The sequence below is a fragment of the Cricetulus griseus genome, unplaced genomic scaffold (genome assembly GCF_003668045.3).
Source record: "Cricetulus griseus strain 17A/GY unplaced genomic scaffold, alternate assembly CriGri-PICRH-1.0 unplaced_scaffold_294, whole genome shotgun sequence".
In the NCBI taxonomy this organism is placed as follows: Eukaryota; Metazoa; Chordata; class Mammalia; order Rodentia; family Cricetidae; genus Cricetulus; species Cricetulus griseus.
In genome coordinates, this window is record NW_023277024.1 from 30,543 (window position 1) to 39,626 (window position 9,084).

General features: G+C 40.0%; 1 pseudogene; it reads left to right on the forward strand.

Annotated features, from left to right (window-relative positions):
* The first annotated feature begins 501 nt into the window (after positions 1–501).
* LOC113839069 lies at positions 502–3,562 on the forward strand (annotated as a pseudogene).
* The last annotated feature ends 5,522 nt before the right edge of the window (positions 3,563–9,084 follow it).

Below are 9,084 nucleotides of genomic sequence, written 5' to 3' on the forward strand. Positions count from 1 at the left end.
CTTTTCTATCATTCCCACACTCGACTTCTGAGTGGTGCCTGATTATTCCAGACAGAGTTCCAATACAAACAACGAACGTTCCTGAAGTTGATATCATTCATAAGATATTATCGTTCTTGCAACTTCTCCTAGCACAGTTTGCTTATCTTATTATATTATGCATTCTTTGACATTTCACAGTGTCAATTGTTCCCTTCTCTCCAACAGTTCTAAACTGAGTGGGGTCACGTGTGTGTGTGTGTGTGTGTGTGTGTGTGTGTGTGTGTGTGTGTGTCTGGGGTGTGACTTTTCAATAGTGCTTGCTAGCTCATTATTCAGTATGATTTATTTTCATGTGTTCAAGGCCAGCGCTGAACTACTGTGCCTAAAGGACCCTGAGCTTCAGTGTCTCTGTAGCTCTGTGGTTCAATGCCAGCTTCCTCCACCCCTGGCTACCATCATTTGCCATCATTCATTTGACCGGAGAGATAGCCTGGTCATGTTCTTGAGGAAACTGTGTTGAATCACAGAATGAATATCTGGAACCTGGCAATCAGAATCATTTTCTTATCACAAACAACAACTGGAATTCTTGGAAATTTCTCTCTTTTGTTGTACTATCTAGTACTTTATTGTAGAGAACACACATTAAAGCATACAGATTTGATTCTCACACACCTAATGTCAGCCAATGCCTTGATCATTCTCTCTGCAGCAGTGCCCCAAACAATGGCAGTTTGGGGATTTAAACATTTTGTGAATGATTTTGGATGTGTGTTCCTATTGTACATTCAAGGATTTGCTTGAAATGTGTCCATTGGTGCAACCTGCCTTTTGAGTGTCTTCCAGGCAATGATCATCAGTTCCAGGAAGTCATGTTGGAAGGATCATAAAGCCAAAACTACAAAGTGCATTCACTGTTCTGTTTCCCTTCTCTGGGTCTTCTACATGCTGATACGTTTCATATTCTTGATGAACATATTTATGAAAATGAATAGTCAAAACATGACAAGAAATCGAGATTTTGGATATTGCTCTACTGTAGGCTGGGATGAAATCATAAACTCACTCTATACAGCATTGGTGATGTGCCCTGAAATCTTTTTTGCTGTGCTCATCACCTGGTCCAGCGCCTCCATGATTGTCATCCTGTATAGACACAAGCAGAGTGTTCAACACATCAGAAGTTCTCATGGTTCCAGGAGATCCTCCCCTGAGTCCACAGCCACCCAGAACATCCTGGTCCTGGTGTCTACTTTTCTAGCTTTTTATAGTCTCTCTACCATCTTGCGAGGCTGCATTGCTTTTTTGTACAATCACAGTTGGTGGCTTGTGTACATCTCTCGATTCACTTCTCTTTGTTTTCCCTGTTTTGGACCCTTTGTTATAATGAGACATCACTCAGTTTTGTCCATATTTAATTTGGAATGGTTAAGAAAACATTTTGCCTGATTCCTTTTTAACTGTGCAATCTATAAGAGTTTTTAAAAATCAATTTTATTCAAATGAAAAACAATCTTATTTTTACGTACCAATCTCAGTTCCCTTTTCCTTCCATCCTCCCATGGCCCTGTCCCACATCCAGCCCTCATTCACTCCCCCTGAAGGGTGAAGCCTCCCATGGGGGATCACCAACATTTGACACATCATTTGGTGCAGGACCTAGGCTCTCCCCTGTGTACCTATGCTAAGAGAGTATCCCTCTGTAGAGAATGGACCCCAAACCCATTTGTACACTAAGATACAGAGGCTGCCAGAGTCCCATAGACTGCCCAGGACTCCCAACTGGGGGTCTTGACCACTTTGCTCATCACTCCTGCTTCTCTGCAACTGGGTTCTAGGAGATCCCGTCAGCGTTTGGCTGAGAATCTCTGCTCCTGCTTGCTGCAGCTCGTGGATGATGGCATTTAAGGTAGCCTCTTGACTCGTTTTTGGGGTCATCCATGTGGATCCCTCGATATTTCCCCATTGCCAGGTTTCTCTTTAACCTATAATGACTCCCTCTATTAAGATTTATGTTTCTTGCTCGCCTTCTCTTTTCCTCCCCCAACTTGATCTTCCTGATCAGGCATGTTCTCCTCCCCTTCCCAATCTCAATCCTCTTCTTCATCCTTCCCGCTTTGCTTCCCCCCAAGCTCCCAATTTGCTCAGGAGATCTTGTCAATTTACCCTTTTCCAGGGGACCTTGTATGGTTAAGAAAACATTTTTTCCTGATTTTTTTGTTGCTTTATCCTGTTTCATCTACCCAAATGATAGTTCCAACCCCAAGCAACTCTGTCATTAGTTTCTCAGATAAGCTTCCAAAGGTGTTTGCATGCAAATAGGCATGAATAAAGATTTGTTTGTTCTGATGTTGTGTTGTGCTTTATAATTGAAGTAATCACACCACACTTGACCAAATTGGAGCATGGGGACAGGGAGAGGAAGGAGAGACTTCATCCAGTTGCAGTTTAAGCAGAAACAGACACCCACAGCTAAGTACTGAACTATACTACTGGAATTCAGTTGTGGACAGGGAGGAGGGTTGAGCAAAGGAGCCAAGACAGGGATGGAGAGACCTGCAGAAACAGTGGACCTGACCTACTGGTAGAATGGAGACCCTAGTCATAGAGATAGGGAAACAGCATTGAACCAAACCAGCCCCTCTGAATGTGGATACCAGTTAGGAGGCCAAGACAGTCTGTGGATCCTCTAACAGCAGAGCCAGTCTTTATCTCTAGAGCAAAAATCGACTTTGGGAGCCCAGTCCTGATTTTATTATAACTTTGCAGGGTATAAGTACTTTTGACTTCCAAATTGTACTCAGTTATCACAATAAGAAATCAATGAAGACAGTTAATCATCTTGTAGTCCTAAGACTAGCCAAAATGAGAATGGTAGTTTTGTCAGTTGAATTCATTAGCAGCCTCCATGATCTGATCTTGCTCTGTTGGCTAGTTGTATTCTCCCACTTTGATATCGTAGTTTTGTCTTTGCCAAGACAATGTTCAATGAAACCAGGAAATTGCTGCCACTAGGACTGACTCTCTTTCATTTTATCCTATCAAGGAATCTTGGCTGCTTGGCTGCTGCTAAACAGATACCTTGTGGAAATTGCAGTCAAACTGAAGCAAACTAAAACAATGGTTGACTATACACTTGTGTTTCTGGTGGCAGTTATTTCCTGACAGATGATCTTGCCTGTACTAGGAGCAGAAATAATCTTCAGCAATAGTACTTAGATAATTTTAATTAGTTGTTCCAGAAAAAACACTGTTTAGCTGTTCTTAAGCATATAGCAGCGGTCTGAGTCAATTCTATAATGATGGGGGATTACTCTTTCAATATAGAACAAAAATAGTGACTCTTCTATTTCACCTTGTACCAAAATCAATTAAAAATAAATGATGTTGATGAAGTCATCATCAAATTTGTTAAATGGTGGTTTTCTTCTTTTCACTTTTATTAAATCTAGATTTTTTCTCTAGTATATGACCTGAGTAGTTTGCTCTCAGTTTACTTCTCTTAGAAACACTCACCTCCTCTTCCATCTCTGTCCATTCCCTTTTGGTCTCTCATTAAAAAATAACAGGCCTCTAAGTGGTAATAGCTAAACACAGCAAAAGTAAATATAATTAAGACAAAACAAAACTATCATATAAATGCTTTACAAGACATGACAGCAGGGATACAATGGGCCCTCAAGAGAAGGCACAAGAGTCAGTATCTCATGTGTTTTGCATCCATGGGTCCCACTAAAGTACCTAACTAAAAGTTGTCAAATATGTAGAGGGCTTGGAACGGACCATATTTGTTCTGTGATTCCTGCTTCAGTTTCTCTCAGTGTATATGAGTTTTCGACAGGACTTCAAAATTCATCCAACCTAAAGGTGAATCAGCTATAGAGGCCATTGCTCCAAACAGCAGAAAGTAAAATTAAGAACACAGTGCCTCCAATAGCAAAAGGTGGAATGGGTGGTGCATGGTCAGTTCTTGCATTTATATTTTGTCAATACTTTGTGAAACGGTTCCAAATTGTTATTGGCAATGGTCTGGAAAAAAGCTAAATGATGTTGAATAGAATCATGATTCTTGTTTTGATAATAAAAAGTGGGATGCAGGTATGATAGGATACAGGGTAGATGGTTGAACCTATTCTTAATGGGATTAAAACAGAGCATCTAGATATGATAAGATATAGAGGTAGATTATTGATTCTAATTTTTTTAGAAATAATTTCCTTTGTCTTTATCTAAAGTATCTTTTTAAATTCATTTTAGAAGCACTCTTATTTACATGTTAGTCCCCCACTTCCCATGCCTTCCTATCCTCCCTTGTTCCCAATGATCCCCACAATCCCCAAGGACAGTGAGGCCCTCCATGGGAGGAACATCAAAGTCAGTCACATAATTTGAGGGAGAGCCTAGGCCCACTTTCTTGTACCTGGGTTGCAAAAGCATCCCCCTATAGGAAATGTGCTCCCAACGTGCATTTGTACTCTAGGAATACAGACTGGTTCCACGGTTAGAGGTCCCATAGCCTGCCCTGGCCTCCTACCTGGAACCCACAGTCAAAGGGCTTGGTTTGGTCCAATGCTGGTTCCATAGCTTTACCATTTGGGTCTCCATGCTCTCACTAGGTCAGGACAACTGTTTCTGCCGGTTTCTCCAGCACAGTTTTGCCTCTTTACTCATCCCTCCTCAATCTCCACAACTGGATTCCAGGAGTGTGGCTCAGTATTTAGCTATGGGTGCCTGTTTCTGCTTAGATCAGCTACAGGATGAAGGCTCTAGGAATGGCAACCAAGGTAGTCATCAATCTCATGATTGTGAAAGGGCATCAAAGGCAGCTTTTCCATAACTGTATAGATTCTTAGTTGGGGTCATCCCTGTGGATCCCCTAACTTTTCTCCTGTGCCAATCCTCTCTCCAAACCTATACTGGCTCCCTCTATCAAGGCATCTCCTTTCTTGCCATCCTCCATTCCTCCACTATCTCAGTTATAGTGGGAAATTACCAATACAATGTCAAGTAGAAATATAAGGGTATTTAATAGGGAAAAGCCTTACTCACAGAGCGACCTAGCCAGCTGGCATGGCAGCATGGCAGCGGTCTGTACGCAAGCCCAAAAGAGACACCGAAAGAGAAAACTCAGTCACACCCTGAGCACGCTCTTGCAAGCCTGATCAGGCTCACCTGTAGCCAGCCCCTAAGCAGGCGTGGCTACAGCGTCCCCTACAATTCCCCTATTAGTCTAAAAGAGGATTAAAACTTAACAGTTTAAAGTATCCAAAATTAACAATCATAGAGGTAAAATATAAGAAGATACAACAATCTGCTTATGTCACATCCTAACTATCTATTTTAGCTAAACCCTAAAGTCATCTGAAAGAGGTACCAAGCCTGAACACCTCCTTCCAATCCCAACCATAAACAATAGGAAGCTTTCCCTAACTAGGTATATATACTATCCTAAGTGACAACAATGGGGAAAGGGGGCGTAGCATCCTCCAAGTTACTTCCTGCTGAAATGGGATGATGATAGTCAAGTGGGGTCCTGTAGGAAGAATATTTTAGTGTAGTAAAAGTCTTGAATGGATTGCATCCAGTCCATGCTAGATGGGATTCTCTTGATAGAAGATCTCGGTTGAAATCCTCAACTTGATTCAAGTCAGTATCCTACGCTTTGGCCGGAGTGTCAGTTGAAATGGAGCAATTTGTATCCAGTGCAGTCAAGGAGGTGTGGCCCATTTTCTTTCCAGGGTGTCTAGGGATTGCTGTCAGGCAGGTCTTCATTGGCTGTGTGGGACTCAAACATGAACAGTTAGCAGAGAAATGTTTGCTTGTGTATGTACACATGCTGAGGAATGTAACCATGAGAGCATAACAATTATGAAAGAGTGTACACCTTGAGAGAAAGATCCAAGAAAAGACAAAGACAGTCCCCAAATTCTTCTTTTATTCTGTATTACATCAATTGGCTTCTTAATACAATACAGAAACACTAAAGCTTAGTTAAATAATGTGCTTGGATTTTAGAGGAGGAAAGCCAAATCCACCTCTAAATCCAGCATTGGTTTAAATGAATAGGGACTAGGAAATAAAGAGAAATAGAGTTTTTTTGAGAGACAGCTGTAAAGTTTCTCCTGTACGCAGATTTCCTTCTATTTGATGGTTATAGCTACCTTTTCTTCTTGAGTATCTACCCATGCAGTGTCTTTTGCCTTCTGAAGATGAGTTTTCCTGTGAAGATAAAAGCAAAACACTTCCCTTTCCTTTGGGAGGTTATATTTAGTTTATAAGATATACCTTATTAGAATACCTGTCATTTGTCCTCGATGAGAGGTTTTTCCTTTTCCAGTCGAATCCTGATCAACTTTGATGGTATCCAAAGTTTTTCTTCTCCTGTAGAAACCAATGCAAAACCCCTACCCCAACGTAATACATGTCCTGGTTTCCATGTAGAGGTTAGTACATCTTTGAAGTATACTGGCTGATTGAGTTCAGCAGTTTTTTCCATGGTCCAGTGTCTTTCTGTAGCTGTTTGTCCTTTTTCATTGGCATTAAGAAAGTTTAGTGTTAATAAAGCATTATGCAACCTATGTTTGTGGGGTTTAGTCTTCCAAGCTTGTTTGTTGAGCATCTCCTTAAGTGTTCTATTAGATCTCTCAACCACTGCTTGTCCTCAGAAAATACAACGGATATAAGATAGATGGTATACCAGTAACACCCTTTATGTTATAATATTTGAAAAATTGTTCCAATTTCGTAGAGACATATGCTGGAGCATTGTCAGTTTTTATTTGTGCAGGTATACCCATAACTGCCATCAACTCTAGTAGGTGTATAATAACAGAATCAGCTTTTTCAGAGTTAAGAGCAGTAGCCCATTGGAACCCTGAGAATGTGTCTATGGTATGATGCATATATTTCAAATTTCCAAATTCTGCAAAGTGAAAGACATCCATCTGCCAAACCTCATTTTTCCGAATGCCCTTAGGATTACAATCTGCTGGCAATGGAGATGATTATAAAAGGAACAAGTAGGACAGTTTTTTACAATCTCCTTGGCTTGTTGCCAAGTGATGGAGAAGTCCTTTTTCAAACCTTTGCTATTTAATGATGTTTCTTATGAAATTTTGAGGCTTCTAGCACACTTCCAATTAATAAACGATCAATCTCATCAGTGCCTTGTGCTAGTGGGCCCGGCAGACCCGTATGGGATCTGATATGTGTAATATATATAGGATTACTTCTGTTTCTGATAGTTTCCTGTAATTGTAAACACAAGAGAAGTTAATTCTGTATTATCAGGAACAAATTCTGCAGTCTCAATATGTACTGAGAATCAGTAACTATAATTCTGCCTTCTGTACAGATGTATATGGACTTTGAACTACTTTAGTTACCTCACCTGCTTTATAACCTGCCTTACCTGATTTGTTGGCATCAGTGTAGAAGGTGAGAACTCCAGAAATGGGAGTTTGTCTTACAATACGTGGAAGAATCCAGACTGTCTTTTTTATGAATTTAATTCTGTCAGTTTTGGGATAGTTGTTGCTAATTGTTCCCAAAAAGTTAGTAAGAGCTATTTGCCAATATTCATTATCTTTCCATAAGGAAGAAATTTCTTCATTAGTTAAAGGTACTATAATTTCTTCTGGATCTTTTCCAGTCAGCTGGCGAAGTCTTAATTTACCCTTTAAAATCAAATCAGAAATCTTTTCTATATATGTCTTTAACTTTTATTCTGTTTATGTGGCAGAAATATCCATTCCAATATAGTGTCTTCCCTCTGCATCAGAATTCCAGAAGGGTATTCTCTGGATGGCAAGATAACCAGAATACAGTCTAAATCAAGGTTTATAGCGACGGATATTACATGGGATGCGTTTCAAGTCAATATTCTGTTTTCTACCCATTGTAACTCTTTTTCTGCCTCATCAGATAATATTCTAGGACTGTTTAGGTCCTTAACACCTTTAAGGGCCATTTTTAAATGCTTTAAGTCATGTCCTTCTACACCAATAATTGTCTGTAATTGAGAGATTTCCCCTAATAATTTCTGAAGAGAATTAAGAGTTTGATACCGATCTCTCCTAATTTGTACCTTTTGAGGTCTGATTCTCTGTAAGTCTATCTTGTAACCTAAATAGTTAATAGAATCTCCTCTTTGTATCTTTTGTGGGGCAATCTGTAATCCCCAATGAGGCAGAACTTTCTTCACCATTTCAAACATACGTTCCAAAGTTTCCTTATTAGAATCTGATAAAAGAATATCATCCATGTAATGATAAACAAGAGATTGTGAAAATTTCTTCTGAATTATTCCCAAAGGTTGCTGTACAAAGTGTTGACACAAAGTAGGGCTATTTAGCATTCCTTGTGGCAAAACCCTCCATTGATATCTCCTAACTGGCTGTGAATTATTAAGAGTTGGTACAGTAAATGCAAATTTTTCTCTATCATTTTCCTGTAACGGTATTGTGAAAAAACAGTCTTTTAGATCAATGACTATGATAGGCCATCCTTTAGGTATTAAGGAAGGTAATGGCATTCCAGGTTGCAGAGAGCCCATTGGTTGAATTACCTTATTTATAGCTCTCAGGTCTGTCAGCATTCTCCACTTACCTGACTTCTTTTTGATGACAAATACAGGAGAATTCCAAGGACTGGTAGATTCCTCTATGTGTCCAGCATCTAGCTGTTCCTGTACTAACTTTTCTAAAGCCTCTAGCTTCTCAGAGGTCATAGGCCATTGTCCTACCCAAACTGGTTCATCTGTAAGCCACTTCAATGGCAGGACCTTTGGCTCCTCTGAAGGTCCATCATTTGTACCTAGTTTCTGTACAGCATGGATGGTTGGTAACCATTTTCCATAGCGTCTTACCAGATCTTTTCTACTATCTAAAGATTGTACACAATTTATATCTGACATTGGAGGAATATTAATCTGAGTATTCCATTGCTGTAAGAGATCATGACCCCAGAGATTTATAGCTATATCTGCCACGTATGGTTTCAGTAACCCTTTCTGTCCTTCCGGTCCAATGCAGACCACTGAGTTAACACTCTGTCGAACTCTAGATAGAGTTCCAATTCCTAAAAATTGTAAATTTGCCTCTC